Consider the following 19,343-nt stretch of genomic DNA (forward strand, 5'->3'; position numbering starts at 1 on the left):
GATACTCGTTCGCAGGTTCTGCTTAATAATAATCTGCTCTCTGTCAAAGCCGCTTATCTCAACGTGTTTCTCCATTTAAAGCCAATATCTTCATTAGGGTGTGCTCCCGTCCGTGTCTGCTGTACTTACATACTTCTGATACCGCGTCACGCGTCAGGAGCCCGCATCGCCACCAAGCGGCAACCAACATCGTGATAGGCAGTTGTCACAATGTTCTGGTTTATCAGTGAAGAGTATCTGTGACTAGAGAGAGAGAGAGAGCTAATCAGTTTCTGTCAAGGCACATACACTATGTGATCAAAAGTATCCATACACCTGGCTGAAAGTGGCTTACAATTTCTTGCCGCCTTCCATCGGTAATTCTGGAGTTCAGTATAGTGATGGTGTACCCTTAGCCTTGATGATAGCTTCCACTCTCGCAGCCATACGTTTCAGTCAAGTGCTGGAAGGTTTCTTGCGGAATGGCTGCCCATTCTTCACGGAGTGCTGCACCGAGGAGAGGTATCGGTGTCGGTCGGTGAGGCCTGGCACGAAGTCGGCGTTTCAAAATATCCCAAAGGTGTTCTATAGGATTCAGGTCAGGACTCTGCACAGGCCAGGCCGTGCATTAAGAACAGATGTTCGATCGTGTTGAAAGACGCAATCGGCATCGCCGAATTGCTCTTCAACAGTGGGAAGGAAGTAGGTGCTTAACACATCAATGTAGCGCCACGCAAAACAAGAAGGGGTGCAAGCCCCTTCCGTGAGAAACACGACCACACCGTAACACCACCGCCTCCGGCAGATGACGTTCACCGGGCATTCGCCATACTCCCCCCCCCCCCCCCCCCCCTCGGCCCACTCCATCGGATCGCTACATTGTGTACTGTGATTCGTCACTCCGCACAACGTTTTTCTACTGTTCAATGGTCCAATGTTTAAGGTCTTTACACCAAGAGAGGCATCACTTGACATTTACCGGCGTGATGTGTGGCTTATGATCAGCCGCTTGCCCATGAAATCTAAATTCTCTTACCTCCTGTCTAACTGTAATAGTACTTGCAATGAATCCTGATGCGGCTTGGAAGTCCTGTGTGATGGTCTGGATAGATGTCTGCCTATTACACATTACGACCCTCTTCAACTCTAGGCGGTATCTGTCAGTGAACAGACGAGGTCGGCCTGTACGCTTTTGTGCTTCACGTTTCCACTTCACTATCACATCGGAAACGATGGACCTAGGGGTGTTTAGGAGTGTGGAAATCTTGCTTACAGACGTATGACACAAGTGACACCCAATCACCTGACCATTTTTGAAGTACGTGAGTTCCGCGGAGTGCCCCATTCTGCTCTCTCACGACGTCTAACGACTACCGAGGTCGCTGATATGGAGTACCTCGCAGTAGGTGGCAGCACAATGCACCTAATATGAAAAACGTATGTTTTGGGGGGTGTCCTGGTACCTTTGATCACATAGTGTACAAAACTATATCCATAAGAGACTACATGAGTTAAACCAACATGTGCAACAAATCGCTAGCTGTATCTAGCATAATTCCTTAGAAATAACTTCTTTGAAATCAGGGGAAGGCTTTAACGCTCACCCGAGATCATCTGAACGTTTCTGAGGCGGTAAACAGGGCACCAGGTTGGGGACAGTCAACGAGAGAAACCTGCGCTCTGGGTTCCGTATTAAAATATCAACCGAAATTTCGCTGTAAGCGACACGTGCTTATAGCCTGAATAACTGAAATGGATGCCCGGCGATGACAACAGCACTGAGCCGCTTTGAACTTCAGAGGAAACGAGAAGGAGTTATATTACTGATGTCTGGATTACGTGCACCTGCAGCCGAATGAATGTAATTTGTAGTCTGCCACAAGTGTTCCGTCACATTGGGTTGAGAGGCCCGTTCTTTGCCTTGAACCATAAGAACATTTAAAAGTGTACTCTCTAGTTATCATTCACGTACCAATAAACTAACGTTTCAGTTACAAATAGCTCAGTAACTTCCTGCTTGACAAATTCTTTATACTGTCTTTGATTTTCTGCTGATGCATCTGTGCTCCTTCAAGCACAGTAACAACTTTTCAGGAGGTCCAAGCAAGGCATATCCTGGAGAGCAGGCATTCACCAAGTTAAACACCAAATCAGTAGTGCCATCACCCCACAAATATAGACAATGCCATGAAAATCGTCAAAAAATAATTACAGTAAATATTTCATCCCAATGCAAGGAAACTGTAGTTTCAAACACGCCACAGCGAAGAGTAAGCATGCGATAACAATTCAGCACTAAGGCTCTCGAAAAAACATAAAATAACAGTAAAAACACACAGAAACACAAAGAGATGGAGAGAGGGAGAATTCGCCATAAATAAAATAAAAATACAAATTCCTACACGGAGACGTTTACAAATTAAGTCTGATTACCCTGACATTTTTCTTATTTAGCGTAGACACAAACATACAGCCACCATGTTCAAACACTGAATCGAAATTTTATTGTGAATGTGCACAGAATAATTAATAATCGCTGGTAATTTAACATCCTCACCTAAAAGATATAAAAGTAAATGTCTGAAAATTCGTGCCGTGGGATTTCATTCACTGCGGAGCGACATGGTTACGCAAGATTCACCCTGAAGACAAAGGTTTACAGGCAAATCTTTTTCGTTTAAAATGGGAAGCAGTTTCCAACGACGTAATTCCCGCTGGCTCCTGTGTGAGGGAAATTTAAATGGCAACTAATGGTTGATCTCTCAGAACCGCGCTTTAAACTGCTCTTTCGGCAGTCAATAGATAATAATCTCCACACCCCTGCCACTCTCTCTCTCTCTCTCTCTCTCTCTCCTTTTTTTTTAACTAAACTGTCTGGGGTGAGTCAAAAATAAGGCCTCCCCTTTCCTTTAATTAAGGCTGAAAGCTGCTTTGCTTCTGATGGCGCAATATGCTCAAAGCTTTAAAAACTGTTTTTAATTACAGATCTGCATCTATTAATTATTAAAATTGGTATTTCAGTATTTTACACTGGTTTACTGAGGAAACTGGCCATTACGGAAATATTTCACAGAGCGATATCACCGTGCGGCTATTACGAGAGAGGCTATATCGCGATGTGAACAGAAGCAATTTGACATATATTTGAAAATTCGGCCTTCTGAATCCGCTATTTCATTTTTAAAGAAGACAAAAAATTTACGTATCGAACTTAAGAAAACTATTAGCAGTAAATACATGCGCATTCACATCGGAGGTTAACATTTTCAGAAGTTGAAAGCAGGAGAACACGGAAGGTTGCAGTTATTTTAGGTATCCACTTTGTGCGATTAAGGATATTAGTGCCTTACTAAGGTGAGTTATGCCCTTTCCGTTACTCTCCTTTGTCCTGATCAACGTGGACGAGATAGCACACGGTTATATAGACAACGGATTCCTGGAACACCCTAGGATATCAGATGACTGCAGAAGTGAATGGCAAATATTTAACGCGTACATTTGTTACGTATATCCAAGTTGAACATGAGGCCCATGCGGTCACACCAAGGGTCAGAAACTGTCAAGAGAATTTACATGTAAAAAGGAACCAATTCGAAACACTTGAATGCAAAAATACAGGGAGTGGACAAAAATATGGAAACACAGTGAGGAAGGCATGCTTGAACATAAATGCAGATGCTTCACAAGCCTGCAGGTTGAACTGTTGTACTTGGCCACGAACGACCCCTGTGCAGTGTCGTCAGTACTTTGCAAGTATCAGTCGCGATGAGAAATGCTTTCCATTTAGTAAGTGCATTATACCGGAGCTCATCGCATAAAAACGCGGGTGTATTGTTGGTGGTCGTAATGTGGGTGCTTCCGTGACGAAGGGAGTCAAAATATTTGTTGTTGCAGGAGGCGACGTATGGAAGATTCATACAGCAAGCAGTGAAGGAGGAAAAACGTTATCCTCTAAGTCGCAACGAGGACGAAATTGTATGTTAACCGACGATCATTGAAGAGAATTATGACGAAAAGTAAGAGGATGACATGTGTAAAACTCACTTCGGGTGAATGTCGCACTCGAGTACCCTCTCAGCCCAAAAACACCACAAAAGGAGCTCCGGAAGAACGGAACTGTAGGGCGAGCTGGAATTTTAAAACCACTTATAAGTGATGCGAATGCCCATAACAGGAAAACGTGATGCCGAAGCCATAAGACTTCGACTATGCAGTAATGGAAGACAGTCAGTTCGTCGGATGAGTTATATTTCACGAAGTTTCCAAATCATGGCCAAGTTTACGTCCCAAGAGTAGCGCCTAGAACCTCACGGGCACTCCGGCCGGCAGTGAATTTACGGTCCACACATCAAGTGTGACCAAAAACTGACTATTTTGTATGTGTGATAAAGTGCCGTCTGCGTGACCTTTCTAATCTGGTTGTGAGTGTTCTATTTACATACTGGCCATTAAAATTGCTACACCTCAACAATCGGACATCTATTCGCCGGTGCACACGTCCGCAGCCGTCGTTCACACAAGTCCTCTATGGCCAGCAGTGCACTACAGTTGCCTCGGTGCCGGTTTTGGACGGCGCCATCTCGCCATGCACGACATACACTACTGGCCATTAAAACTGCTACACCACGACGATGACGTGCTACAGACGCGAAATTTAACCGACAGGAAGAAGATGCTGTGATATGCAAATGTTTAGCTTTTCAGAGCTTCCACACAAGACTGGCGCCGGTGGTGACACCTACAACGTGCTGACATGAGGAACGTTTCCAACCGATTTCTCATACACAAACAGCAGGTGACTGGCGTTGCCTGGTGAAACGTTATTGTGATGCCTCGTGTAAGGAGAAGAAAGCCGTACCATCACGTTACCGACTTTAATAAAGGTCGTATTGTAGCCTATCGCGATTGCGGTTTATCGTATCGCGACATTGCTGCTCGCGTTGGTCGAGATCCGATGGCTGTTAGCAGAATATGGAATTGGTAGGTTCAGGAGCGTAATACGGAACGCCGTGCTGAATACCACCGGCCTCGTATCACTAGCAGTCGAGATGACAGGCATCTTATCCGCATGGCTGTAACAGATTGTGCAGCCACGTCTCGATCACTGAGTCAACAGGTGGGGACGTTTCCAAGACAACAACCATTGCACGAACAGTTCGACGACGTTTGCAGCAGCATGGACTATCAGCTCGGAGACCATGGCTGCGGTTACCCTTGACGCTGCATCACAGACAGGAGCGCCTGCGATGGTGTACTCAACGACGAGCCTGAGTGCACGAATGGCAAAACGTCATTTTTTCGGATGAATCCAGGTTCTGTTTATAGCATCATGATGGTCGCATCCGTGTTTGGCGACATCGCGGTGAACGCACATTGGAAGCGGGTATTCGTCATCGCCATACCGGCGTATGACCCGGCGTGATGGTACGGGCTGCCATTGGTTACACGTCTCGGTCACCTCTTGTTCGCATTGACGGCACTTTGAACATTGGACGTTACATTTCAGATGTGTTACGAGCCGTGGCTCTACCCTTCCCTACGAAACCCTACATTTAAGCAGGATAATGCACGACCTCATGTTGCAGGTCCTGTATGGGCCTTTCTGGACACAGAAAATGTTCGATTGCTGCCCTGGCCAGCACATTCTCCAGATCTCTCACCAACTGAAAACGTCTGGTCAATGATGGCCGAGCAACTGGCTCGTCACAATACGCCAGTCACTACTCTTGATGAACTGTGATATCGTGTTGAAGCTGCATGGGCAGCTGTGCCTGTACACGCCATCCAAGCTCTGTTTGACTCAATGCCCAGGCGTATCAAGGCCGTTATTACGGCCAGAGTTGGTTGTTCTGGGTACTGATTTCTCCGAATCTATGCACCCAAATTGCGCGAAAATGTAATCACATGTCAATTCTAGTATAAGATATTTGTCCAATGAATACCCGTTTATCATCTGCATTTCTTCTCGGTGTGGCAATTTTAATGGCCAGTAGTGTATTTTAATTACAAGCACTAGTTGTAAGGAGTGTGTCAGAAGTCTCCATGACATAAAACAATATATCCAACTTAACGCTATTCTTTGCATTGTGTAAGCACTCGGATATCGATAGTAACAATATGAGAGAGAAACATGGAAACTCGATTCTAAGCATTGTTGTGAGACGAGGTCTGTCTGCGAGAGTGGAAGAGTAGTGTCGGTCGAGAGATCCAAAGCAGAAGACGTGTCACGCTGCCCTCGCGTCGGTGATGGCAGATCTTACCACACTCAAAGCCTGTTTTCATTTATGTAGCCAGGAGAGGTTTAGATGGCGTACCTACGCATAGTGCAGAAGCAATTGCAGGGATAGGCTCGTGATTCTTAGTCCTATTTTGCAATAATCTCATGTTTTGCTTGTATATGAAAAACCAAAACGGCTTTGCTGTGCTGGTACTGCGAACGGCTGAAAGCAAGGGGAAACTACGGCCGTAATTTTTCCCGAGGGCATGCAGCTTTACTGTATGATTAAATGATGATGGCGTCCTCTTGGGTAAAATATTCCGGAGGTAAAATAGTCCCCCATTCGGATCTCCGGGCGGGGACTACTCAAGAGGATGTCGTTATCAGGAGAAAGAAAACTGGCGTTCTACGGATCGGAGCGTGGAATGTCAGATCCCTTAATCGGGCAGGTAGGTTAGAAAATTTAAAAAGGGAAATGGATAGGTTAAAGTTAGATATAGTGGGAATTAGTGAAGTTCGGTGGCAGGAGGAACAAGACTTCTGGTCAGGTGACTACAGGGTTATAAACACAGAATCAAATAGGGGTAATGCAGGAGTAGGTTTAATAATGAATAGGAAAATAGGAATGCGGGTAAGCTACTACAAACAGCATAGTGAACGCATTATTGTGGCCAAGATAGATACGAAGCCCACACCTACTACAGTAGTACAAGTTTATATGCCAAGTAGCTCTGCAGATGACGAAGAAATTGAAGAAATGTATGATGAAATAAAAGAAATTATTCAGATAGTGAAGGGAGACGAAAATTTAATAGTCATGGGTGACTGGAATTCGAGTGTAGGAAAAGGGAGAGAAGGAAACGTAGTAGGTGAATATGGATTGGGGCTAAGAAATGAAAGAGGAAACCGCCTGATAGTATTTTGCACAGAGCACAACTTAATCATAGCTAACACTTGGTTTAAGAATCATGATAGAAGGTTGTATACATGGAAGGACCCTGGAGATACTAAAAGGTATCAGATAGATTATATAATGGTAAGACAGAGATTTAGGAACCAGGTTTTAAATTGTAAGACGTTTCCAGGGGCAGATGTGGACTCTGACCACAATCTATTGGTTATGACCTGTAGATTAAAACTGAAGAAACTGCAAAAAGGAGGGAATTTAAGGAGATGGGACCTGGATAAACTGAAAGAACCAGAGGTTGTACAGAGTTTCAGGGAGAGCATAAGGGAACAATTGATAGGAATGGGGGAAAGAAATACAGTAGAAGAAGAATGGGTAGCTCTGAGGGATGAAGTAGTGAAGGCAGCAGACGATCAAGTAGGTAAAAAGAAGAGGGTTAGTAGAAATCCTTGGGTAACAGAAGAAATATTGAATTTAATTGATGAAAGGAGAAAATATAAAAATGCAGTAAATGAAGCAGGCAAAAAGGAATACAAACGTCTCAAATATGAGATCGACAGGAAGTGCAAAATGGCTAAGCAGGGATGGCTAGAGGAAAAATGTAAGGATGTAGAGGCTTACCTCACTAGGGGTAAGATAGATACTGCCTACAGGAAAATTAAAGAGACCTTTGGAGATAAGAGAACCACATGTATGAACATCAAGAGCTCAGATGGAAACCCAGTTGTAAGCAAAGAAGGGAAAGCAGAAAGGTGGAAGGAGTAGATGGAGGGTCTATACAAGGGCGATGCACTTGAGGACAATATTATGGAAATGGAAGAGGATGTAGATGAAGATGAAATGGGAGATACGATACTGCGTGAAGAGTTTGACAGAGCACTGAAGGACCTGAGTCGAAACAAGGCCCCCGGAGTAGACAACATTCCATTGGAACTACTGACGGCCTTGGGAGAGCCAGTCCTGACAAAACTCTACCATCTGGTGAGCAAGATGTATGAAACAGGCGAAATACCCTCAGACTTCAAGAAGAATATAATAATTCCAATCCCAAAGAAAGCAGGTGTTGACAGATGTGAAAATTACCGAACAATCAGTTTAATAAGCCACAGCTGCAAAGTACTAACACGAATTCTTTACAGACGAATGGAGAAACTAGTAGAAGCCGACCTCGGGGAAGATCAGTTTGGATTCCGTAGAAATACTGGAACACGTGAGGCAATACTGACCTTACGACTTACCTTAGAAGAAAGATTAAGGAAAGGCAAACCTACGTTTCTAGCATTTGTAGACTTAGAGAAAGCTTTTGACAATGTTGACTGGAATACTCTCTTTCAAATTCTAAAAGTGGCAGGGGTAAAATACAGGGAGCGAAAGGCTATTTACAACTTGTACAGAAACCAGATGGCAGTTATAAGAGTCGAGGCGCATGAAAGGGAAGCAGTGGTTGGGAAGGGAGTGAGACAGAGTTGTAGCCTATCCCCGATGTTATTCAATCTCTATATTGAGCGAGCAGTAAAGGAAACAAAAGAAAAATTTGGAGTAGGTATTAAAATCCATGGAGAAGAAATAAAAACTTTGAGGTTCGCCGATGACATTGTAATTCTGGCAGAGACAGCAAAGGACTTGGAAGAGCAGTTGAACGGAATGGATGGTGTCTTGAAGGGAGGATATGAGATGAACATCAACAAAAGCAAAACGAGGATAATGGAATGTAGTCGAATTAAGTCGGGTGATGCTGAGGGTATTAGATTAGGAAATGAGACACTTAAAGTAGTAAAGGAGTTTTGCTATTTGGGGAGCAAAATAACTGATGATGGACGAAGTAGAGAGGATATAAAATGTAGACTGGCAATGGCAAGGAAAGCGTTTCTGAAGAAGAGAAATTTGTTAACATCGAGTATAGATTTAAGTGTCAGGAAGTTATTTCTGAAAGTATTTGTATGGAGTGTAGCCATGTATGGAAGTGAAACATGGACGGTAAGTAGTTTGGATTAGAAGAGAATAGAAGCTTTTGAAATGTGGTGCTACAGAAGAATGCTGAAGATTAGATGGGTAGATCACATAACTAATGAGGAAGTATTGAATAGGATTGGGGAGAAGAGAAGTTTGTGGCACAAGTTGACCAGAAGAAGGGATCGGTTGGTAGGACATGTTCTGAGGCATCAAGGGATCACCAATTTAGTATTGGAGGGCAGCGTGGAGGGTAAAAATCATAGGGGGAGGCCAAGAGATGAATATACTAAGCAGATTCAGAAGGATGTAGGTTGCAGTAGGTACTGGGAGATGAAGAAGCTTGCACAGGATAGAGTAGCATGGAGAGCTGCATCAAACCAGTCTCAGGACTGAAGACCACAACAACAACAACAACATGAAAGAAGCCTCATCATTCTCCAAATAATAATAATTATCCTCCACATCTAAATAATATGCTGTGGCTACTAAATGTTAATGTGACTTTGAAATGGAAATAATTAGTTAATCTGGCACTCAGCCATTATTGACACATATGTCATTTGTCATTGTCATTATTACTACCTGTTCATGATGATTCTGAAGCTTGAAATAGACTTAATTAATGAAATCCCTTCTCAAAAAGCTATTTAGAAGTTAACGGGACCCAAGCAAACTCCTTTTTATAAAATTCATTCTTTGGAACAATAAGCTTTAGCCGCTGCTGCTGCATGCTGCTGCGCATTGCTGTAGACCATATGGAAAACGGCAGTCATCTAAAGAAGTGGGTGCAGAACTTACTGCCAAAACAGAGACACTGACACACCGCAACATGTCATGTAATCTAATGCAGTACATTCCGTTGCACAAGTCAGATTCTGTATCACTTGAAAATTCTTGTTCAAAAACGCAGTCAGGTAGCTTAGGTCTTCATTGTTACAGGTTCATTTGTTCCTGTAGTTTTTCATATTCAAATATGCAGTCAGACAGCTTATCCAAATGTTTGTTATGAGTTTTTCATGTAACGATTTGTTGAGGGCTTAAATGACAGTGAAACTGACACTAATACAACACGCACCCGGTGTTATGCAGGTTAGATTCCGATTACTGATAGCTCACGTCACTTATTCAGTCCAATTTCACAGCAATATTAGCTCTAGCTATGCTACGAATTTGTTGTGGCTACTTTAATATTTCTTAAATTTAAAGAACCTCTCTCACACCGGCCTGATTTAGCTTCACTGATCAGGATAGTAAAAACATGCGTATATTAAGGGAATTTTCATTGACAAAGCAGGCTTATCACATTCACACAGTTCAATACTGTTCTGTCCTGATTAAATTAAGCTTAACTTAAATTCCATAAGGCAGTGAAGCAATTTCGAAGTCTCGGTGCGACGAAAATTGTCAGTCGATCTCCTGGAAACATTTGTAATGATTATTAGCTTTCGGTGATCACATGGGGAAGACCGGAGATCTGCTGGTAAGACCGTGTTAGCCTATTTATTTGAAGTAACTGGATATCTTGAGCATTCAAAACGGCAGGTTCGTCCAGTGTAAATCAGACGTTCCCCACTGATCCCGTGCAACACAGCGTAGTAAGCAGACACTGTCAATAATAATAATCCGTTAAATAATACGCGAACACACTTACTTTAGTTTAGTTCATGTATTAAATTCCTTTTCATACAGAATCTCATCAAGATGGCGACTCGCTCAACAATACGTACATATATATCTCCTTCTTTTACGACTCCTCGGCAAGAAGTTCCTATTCTTTTCATAAGAGAAAACATAGATAGCAGAGAAGCTATTCCATGGAGTAAATGGACGCTCCAAGGAATAATTGGGCTTGAAACTACTTTGCATTGATAATCGATAAGATAAGAAGAGATATTTCGAGATATGTACTGAGTTATATAATTTATAAAATTTCTGAAAATATCGTGGAGAGACCGCTGCAAGAGACATTTCACTACGTTACATTTATCCGCTGTTGCTGCGGAATTGGTTGCATATATTTTACATAGTGTAAGAATTTCTTTTAGCGCCCAATAAGGATTCCCCCTAATTCTAAGTTTAAATGTGGTGCACCAGAGACCCTTAGGATAGAATACCTACTGGTTATCTAGCAAAAGTGAAACATACGGAAATGTTACGCTGACCTGCTTTAAAATAGACCTATCATAAGGTGAACTAAGTTATTTAAATTCCCTCCGCGGTAAATTACTTTCTTGGGCAGCTGATGCTTTGCCGTGTAAAGACGCCACGCAGTGGAAGTTGGTGTAATGGATCGGTAGTTTTGTGTGATGTGTGTTGTGTCCGGTAGTGATTGGTGAGCATGATTACATAGCGTTTAATCTGTTATTGTGGGGTGGTTCTTGTCGACGAGGACAAGTTAAACAGATCGTGAATTTAGTAAGCATTGACATGAATTATCAAAATTTCAGTGGGTACTATCACATCATCAAAATTTAATCTTTCTTGTAGTGGTAGCATTTGGGGTCAATTTTAAAACTTTTTCGAAACAACGCGAGTCCTTGGATTTAGGAGAATTTTTTAAATTATTTTATTTCTTCAAGGCTATACAATTCTGTTAACATTGCCTTCATCATATTTTGAGCACAAAATGCCTACAGAATATCTTTCATACGAAGTTGTCTTATCTTTTGCTGACTCAGATATGGTGTGCACGCCGTATGTAAGGACTGGTGACTTGATTAGGCCGTGGTTCTTATACCGATCTCAGTTACAGGGAGGTGTCTGTGGCCATTACACGGAGAATGGTGGTACCCGACGTCGCCTTCCAAGCAGCCACAACGAAATCTCAACTGTAGCCTTCAAGATTATTGAGCCTGCCGCAAATGAAAGTTTCAGTAAATGATATTCAGCAGACTTTATTTAGTTAATAAAACCAGCCAACACTCCCAGTCGCTATAAACTCGCCTGCAAGGAGGACTCCGAGACAGTTCCAGGAATTGACTTTCAGTCATCCGCAATGCAGCCAGACTTGGTGAACGCTTAGCTGTGGGTGCAGACATTAATCAACAAGTTGTATACACTTCACTCTACACGTGAACTTGTTTTGTTGGCTGGTATGATGACTGCACGTTTAAACTATAAGTGAGTAAAAGAGGGGTAACCAGTTACTAAGTTTACTGATTTGATTAATTAGATACAGTTTTGGCGTTCATATTAGCCGCATTGCTCATTGGAAACCAATGAAGTCTAGAGTTACGTATTTCAGCTTTATAAACTGAAAGGTGGCGACCCTTTGGGCACGCTATCTTTCACACATGTTAATTACGTAGTTCCTGCAGAGGCATCTCAGCTACGTAGCGAGTCGTCAGGATGAATTATTATAAGTATGAAAGGAAACTACAGAATTTGTCTGCAGCTACCAAACAATAGTTGTGGACTATTTTTTCTTCTGCGTTGGTGAAGACAACAGGGAGACGTGGCCAGGACGAAAGAACTGAAAGAAACAGCCGTAGGCATCAGTTTTCTTTGCTGGCGAGTGCAAGTAGTGGCATCTCGCTGTAAAGTCGGGCCATAATGACGGCCCGATCTTCAGCAGGACAATGGCTAATGGCGTGCATTCCGGAAGCATATTGTCCAGCTCAGGTGTGCGACCAACAGAGCTTATTATTTACTCTGTAAAGGAGAGCATTGCCCGCCACAGGTGAGGAAGACACGCACTTTTCTCTGGTGCCAAGTTTAGCGGGACAGAGCACAGATTTTGACGACAAACTTTTCCGTTTGAGGAATACCGCTATGCCGCCTAGGCGAGAGTTCCGGCTCGGTGTTACAAGTATGCCACTGGCTCAATTTGCGCGGACACTTGGCTATTGGAGTGGACAATTTTTGGCGACTCCACCAGGATTTAGTGTAGAGCAGGAAAGAGAGGAGAGATTTTCAAGCTTTCGGTGTATGACCACCGTAGAGGACGGTCTGGGCGCTTCGGCCAATTTGTGTTGTACGCTAGACAAATTGGCGGAGCGCCACCACAGAGAACAGCCGTGGTGAGCGTATAGGCAGCCGGGGCCTACTAGCAATCTTTGTCCGAGGACTTAGTCTTCACTGCAGGAAGTCCATCTACATCTACATCCACACTGATACTCCGCAAATCACATTTAAGTGCCTGGCGGAGGGTTCATCGAACCACCTTCACAATTCTCTGTTTTTCCAATCTCGTATAGCACGCGGAAAGAGCGAACACTTATATCTTTCAGTACGAGCTCTGATTTCCATTATTTTACCACGTTGATCGTTTCTCCCTAAGAAGGTCGGTCTCAACAAAATATTTTCGCATTCGGAGGAGGAAGTTGCTGACTGGAATTTCGTGAGAATCTTCCGTCGCAACGACAAACCTCTTTGTTTTAACGTTGTTCACCCCAAATCCTGTATCGTCTCAATGACACTCTCTACCATATTTCGCGATAATACAAAACGTGCAGCCCTTTTTTGTCCTTTTTCGATGTACATCATCAATCCTATCTGGTAAGGATCACACAGCGCAGCACTATTCCAAAAGAGGATGGACAAGCGTAATGAAGTAGAACTGTTACATTTTCTAAGTGTCCTGCCAATAAAACGCAGTCTTTGCTTAGCCTTCTGCACAACATTTCCTATGTGTTCCCTCCAATTTAAGTTGTTCGTAATTGTATTTCCTAGATATTTGGTTGAATTTACGGACATGGATTCCGGAAACAGCGATCGTGTGAGACCCGACTCACTTTATTTGTTCATGAGACCCAGAAAATATTAGATACAGGCTCCCAGGTAGATGCTATTTTTCTTGACTTCCGGAAGGCGTTCCATACAGTTCCGCACTGTCGCCTGATAAACAAAGTAAGAGCCTACGGAATATCAGACCAGCTGTGTGGCTGGATTGAAGAGTTTTTAGCAAACAGAACACAGCATGTTGTTATCAATGGAGAGACGTCTACAGACGTTAAAGTAACCTCTGGCGTGCCACAGGGGAGTGTTATGGGATCATTGCTTTTCACAATATACACTCCTGGAAATTGAAATAAGAACACCGTGAATTCATTGTCCCAGGAAGGGGAAACTTTATTGACACATTCCTAGGGTCAGATACAACACATGATCACACTGACAGAACCACAGGCACATAGACACAGGCAACAGAGCATGCACAATGTCGGCACTAGTACAGTGTATATCATCCTTTCGCAGCAATGCAGGCTGCTATTCTCCCATGGAGACGATCGTAGAGATGCTGGATGTAGTCCTGTGGAACGGCTTGCCATGCCATTTCCACCTGGCGCCTCAGTTGGACCAGCGTTCGTGCTGGACGTGCAGACCGCGTGAGACGACGCTTCATCCAGTCCCAAACATGCTCAATGGGGGACAGATCCGGAGATCTTGCTGGCCGGGGTAGTTGACTTACACCTTCTAGAGCACGTTGGGTGACACGGGATACATGCGGACGTGCATTGTCCTGTTGGAACAGCAAGTTCCCTTGCCGGTCTAGGAATGGTAGAACGATGGGTTCGATGACGGTTTGGATGTACCGTGCACTATTCAGTGTCCCCTCGACGATCACCAGTGGTGTACGGCCAGTGTAGGAGATCGCTCCCCACACCATGATGCCGGGTGTTGGCCCTGTGTGCCTCGGTCGTATGCAGTCCTGATTGTGGCGCTCACCTGCACGGCGTCAAACACACATACGACCATCATTGGCACCAAGGCAGAAGCGACTCTCATCGCTGAAGACGACACGTCTCCATTCGTCCGTCCATTCACGCCTGTCGCGACACCACTGGAGGCGGGCTGCACGATGTTGGGGCGTGAGCGGAAGACGGCCTAACGGTGTGCGGGACCGTAGCCCAGCTTCATGGAGACGGTTGCGAATGGTCCTCGCCGATACCCCAGGAGCAACAGTGTCCCTAATTTGCTGGGAAGTGGCGGTGCGGTCCCCTACGGCACTGCGTAGGATCCTACGATCTTGGCGTGCATCCGTGCGTCGCTGCGGTCCGGTCCCAGGTCGACGGGCACGTGCACCTTCCGCCGACCACTGGCGACAACATCGATGTACTGTGGAGACCTCACGCCCCACGTGTTGAGCAATTCGGCGGTACGTCCACCCGGCCTCCCGCATGCCCACTGTACGCCCTCGCTCAAAGTCCGTCAACTGCACATACGGTTCACGTCCACGCTGTCGCGGCATGCTACCAGTGTTAAAGACTGCGATGGAGCTCCGTATGCCACGGCAAACTGGCTGACACTGACGGCGGCGGTGCACAAATGCTGCGCAGCTAGCGCCATTCGACGGCCAACACCGCGGTTCCTGGTGTGTCCGCTGTGCCGTGCGTGTGATCATTGCTTGTACAGCCCTCTCGCAGTGTCCGGAGCAAGTATGGTGGGTCTGACACACCGGTGTCAATGTGTTCTTTTTTCCATTTCCAGGAGTGTATATAATTGACCTAGTAGATAGTGTCGGAAGTCCCATGCGGCTTTTCGCGGATGATGCTGTAGTATACAGAGAAGTTGCAGCATTAGAAAATTGTAGCGAAATGCAGGAAGATCTGCAGCGGATAGGCACTTGGTGCAGGGAGTGGCAACTGACCATTAACATAGACAAATGTAATGTATTGCGAATACATAGAAAGAAGGATCCTTTATTGTACCGAGCGAGGTGGCGCAGTGGCTAGACACTGGACTCGCATTCGGGAGGACGACGGTTCAATCCCGCGTCCGGCCATCCTGATTTAGGTTTTCCGTGATTTCCCTAAATCACTCCAGGCAAATGCCGAGATGGTTCCTCTGAAAGGGCACGGCCGACATCCTTCCCTAATCCGATGAGACCGATGACCACGCTGTCTGGTCTCCTTCCCCAAACAACCAACCAACCAACCTTTATTGTATGATTATATGATAGCGGATCAAACACTGGTAGCAGTTACTTCTGTAAAATATCTGGGACTATGCGTGCGGAACGATTTGAAGTGGAATGTTCATATAAAATTAATTGTTGGTAAGGCGGGTACCAGGTTGAGATTCATTGGGAGAGTCCTTAGAAAATGTAGTCCATCAACAAAGGAGGTGGCTTACAAAACACTCGTTCGACCTATACTTGAGTATTGCTCATCAGTGTGGGATCCGTACCAGATCGGGTTGACGGAGGAGATAGAGAAGATCCAAAGAAGAGCGGCGCGTTTCGTCACAGGGTTATTTGGTAACCGTGATAGCGTTACAGAGATGTTTAACAAACTCAAGTGGCAGACTCTGCAAGAGTGGCGCTCTGCATCGCGGTGTAGCTTGCTCGCCAGGTTTCGAGAGGGTGCGTTTCTGGATGAGGTATCGAATATATTGCTTCCCCCTACTTATACCTCCCGAGGAGATCACGAATGTAAAATTAGAGAGATTAGAGCGCGCACGGAGGCTTTCAGACAGTCGTTCTTCCCGCGAACCATACGCGACTGGAACAGGAAAGGGAGGTAATGACAGTGGCACGTAAGTGCCCTCCGCCACACACCGTTGGGTGGCTTGCGGAGTATAAATGTAGATGTAGATGTAGATGTAGACTTTACATTTGACTGATATATCGTGTAACCAAAGCATAAGGGATTCCTTTTAGCATTCATGTGAGTGACCTGACACTTTTCGTTGATTAGGGTCAACTGCCAATGTTCACACCATTGAGATAATCGTTTTGCGATTTGTTTTGATCTTCTGATGATTTAGTCTATAAACGACAGCGTCATCTACAAAAGACCTAAGACGACTGCGCAGATTGTCTCCCACATCGTTTATATAGACAAGGAACAGCAAAGGGCCTATAACACTACCTTGGGTAACGCCAGAAATCACTTCTGTTTTACTCGATGACTTTCCGACAGTTACTACGAACTGTGACCTCTCTGACAGGAAATCACAAATCCAGTCACATAACTCAGATGACATTCCATAAGCACGCTATTTCGCTACAAGCCGCTTGTGTGGTACAGTGTCAAAAGCCTTCCGGGTATCCAGAAATACAGAATCAATCTGAAATCGCTTGTCAGTAGCCCTCAACACTTCATGCGAATAAAGAGCTAGTTGTGTTTCACAAGAACGATGTTTTCTGAATTTATGTTGACTATGTGTCAATAGACGGTTTTCTTCGAGGTAATTCATAATGTTCGAAAACAATATATGTTCAAAAATCCTGCTGCATATCGACGTTAATGATATGGGTCTGTAATTTAGTGGATTACTCCTACCACCTTTCTTGAATATTGGTGTGATCTGTGCGCCTTTCCTGTCTTTGCGTACGGATCTTTCGTCGAGCGAGCGGTTGTATATGATTGTTAAGTATGGAACTAAAGCATCAGCATATTCTGAAAGGAACCTAAGTGATATACAGTCTGGACTAGAAGACTTACTTTTATTAAGTGATGTAAGTTACTTCAGTAGTCCGAGGATATTTACTTCTACGTTACTCATGTTGTTAGCTGTTCTTGATTCGAATTCTGGAATCTTTACTTCGTCTTCTTTTGTGAATGCATTTCAGAAGGCTGTGTTTAGTAACTCTGCTTTAGCAGCACCGTCTTCAGTAGTATCTCAATTGCTACTGCGCAGAGGAGGAATCGATTACGTCTTGCCGCTAATATACCTCAAATACGACCAGAATCTCTTTGGATTTTCTGCCAGGTTGTGGAATCTATTATAAGCAGCTCACATTAAAGTCCGTGCTAAATTTCGAGCTTCTGTACAAGACCGCCAATCTTGGGGATTCTGTATCTGTTTAAATTTGCTATGTTTGTTTCGTTGTTTCTACAACAGCGTTCTGACCCGTTTTGTCAACCAAGGAGGATCAGCTCCGTCGTTTGTTAATTTATTGCTGCCGATACTGTTTCTTTGAATTCAAGCCACACTGGTCTACACTTATATTATTAATCTGGAAGGAGAGGAGATTGTTTCTGAGGAAGGCGTCAAGTGAGTTTTTATCTGCTTTCTTGAATCGATATATGTTTCATTTATTTTTGGGGGATTTATGAGACAATATTCAGTCTCGCTACGACAACCCTGTGTTCAATAATCTCTGTATCCGTTTTGATGCTCGTTACTAACGCAGAATTATTTGTTGCTAAGAGGACAAGTGTGTTTTCACAACCTTTTACTATCCGCGTGGACTCACGAACTAACAGCTCGAAATAATTTTCAGAGAATGCGTTTAGCATAATTTCGTATGGTGTTTTATCTGTACGTCCGGAATTAAATATGCATTTTCGCCAGTATGTCGAGGGTAAATGTAAATCACGAACTACTATAAGCGTAAGAGTCGGATATGTGTTTGAAATCAAACTCAAGTTTTCTTTGAACCTTGCAGCAATTGTATCATCTGAATTGGGAGGTCGGTAACAGGATGCAATTATTATTTTATATTATTTTATTCCGGTTGCTAACAATGACGTCTGCCCATACTAACTCACAGGAACTATCTACTTCAGTCTCGCGACAAGATAAACTATTTCTAACAGCAACAAACACGACACCGTTAACCGCGTTTAGCCTATCCTTTCGGAACACCGTTAGGTTCTTCGCAAACATTTCGGGTGAGCCTATCTCTGGTTTTAGCCAGCTTTCAGTGCCTATAACAATTTGAGCATCAATGTTTTCTATTAGCGCTTTGAGCTGTGGTACTTCCCCAACACAGCTACGACAATTTACAGCTTTTATAACGATGGTATCTATGTTCATCTTGTGTTCGACCTGCACCCTTTGTAACTGAAGACCTTTTTGTGTTTTCCCGAGACCCTCTAACCTAAAAAAACCCTCAGTCCATGAAACACAGCCCCTGCTACCCGTGTAGCCGTCTCCTGGGTGTAGTGGACTCCTGACCTATTCAGCAGATCCCGAAACTCAATCACCCTTTGGTGCCAAGTGGAGGTATCTGCAGCCTGCACGGTCGCAGAACCGTCTATGCCTCTGAATCAAACCTTCCACTCGGCTCTGTACGAGAGGTTCGCAATCGGTCCTGTCGACTATGCTGCAAAAGGTCAGCTCTGCTTTCATCTCGCAAGCATGACTGGCAGCCTTTACCACTTCTGTTAGCCGCTCGAAACCAGAGAGAATCTCTTGTGATCCAAAGTGACACACGTCGTTGCTACCGACGCGAACCACCACCTGCAGTTGGCTGCACCCTGTGCTCTTCATGGCATCTGGGAGGACCTGCTCCACGTTTGGAATGATTCCACCAGGTATCCACACGGAGCACACATTGGCTTTCTTCCCCATCTTGGAAGCCATGTCACTAAGCAGCCTCATAACGCGCCTAACGTT

Source organism: Schistocerca americana, chromosome 1, assembly GCF_021461395.2.
Source record: "Schistocerca americana isolate TAMUIC-IGC-003095 chromosome 1, iqSchAmer2.1, whole genome shotgun sequence".
Taxonomy (NCBI): Eukaryota; Metazoa; Arthropoda; class Insecta; order Orthoptera; family Acrididae; genus Schistocerca; species Schistocerca americana.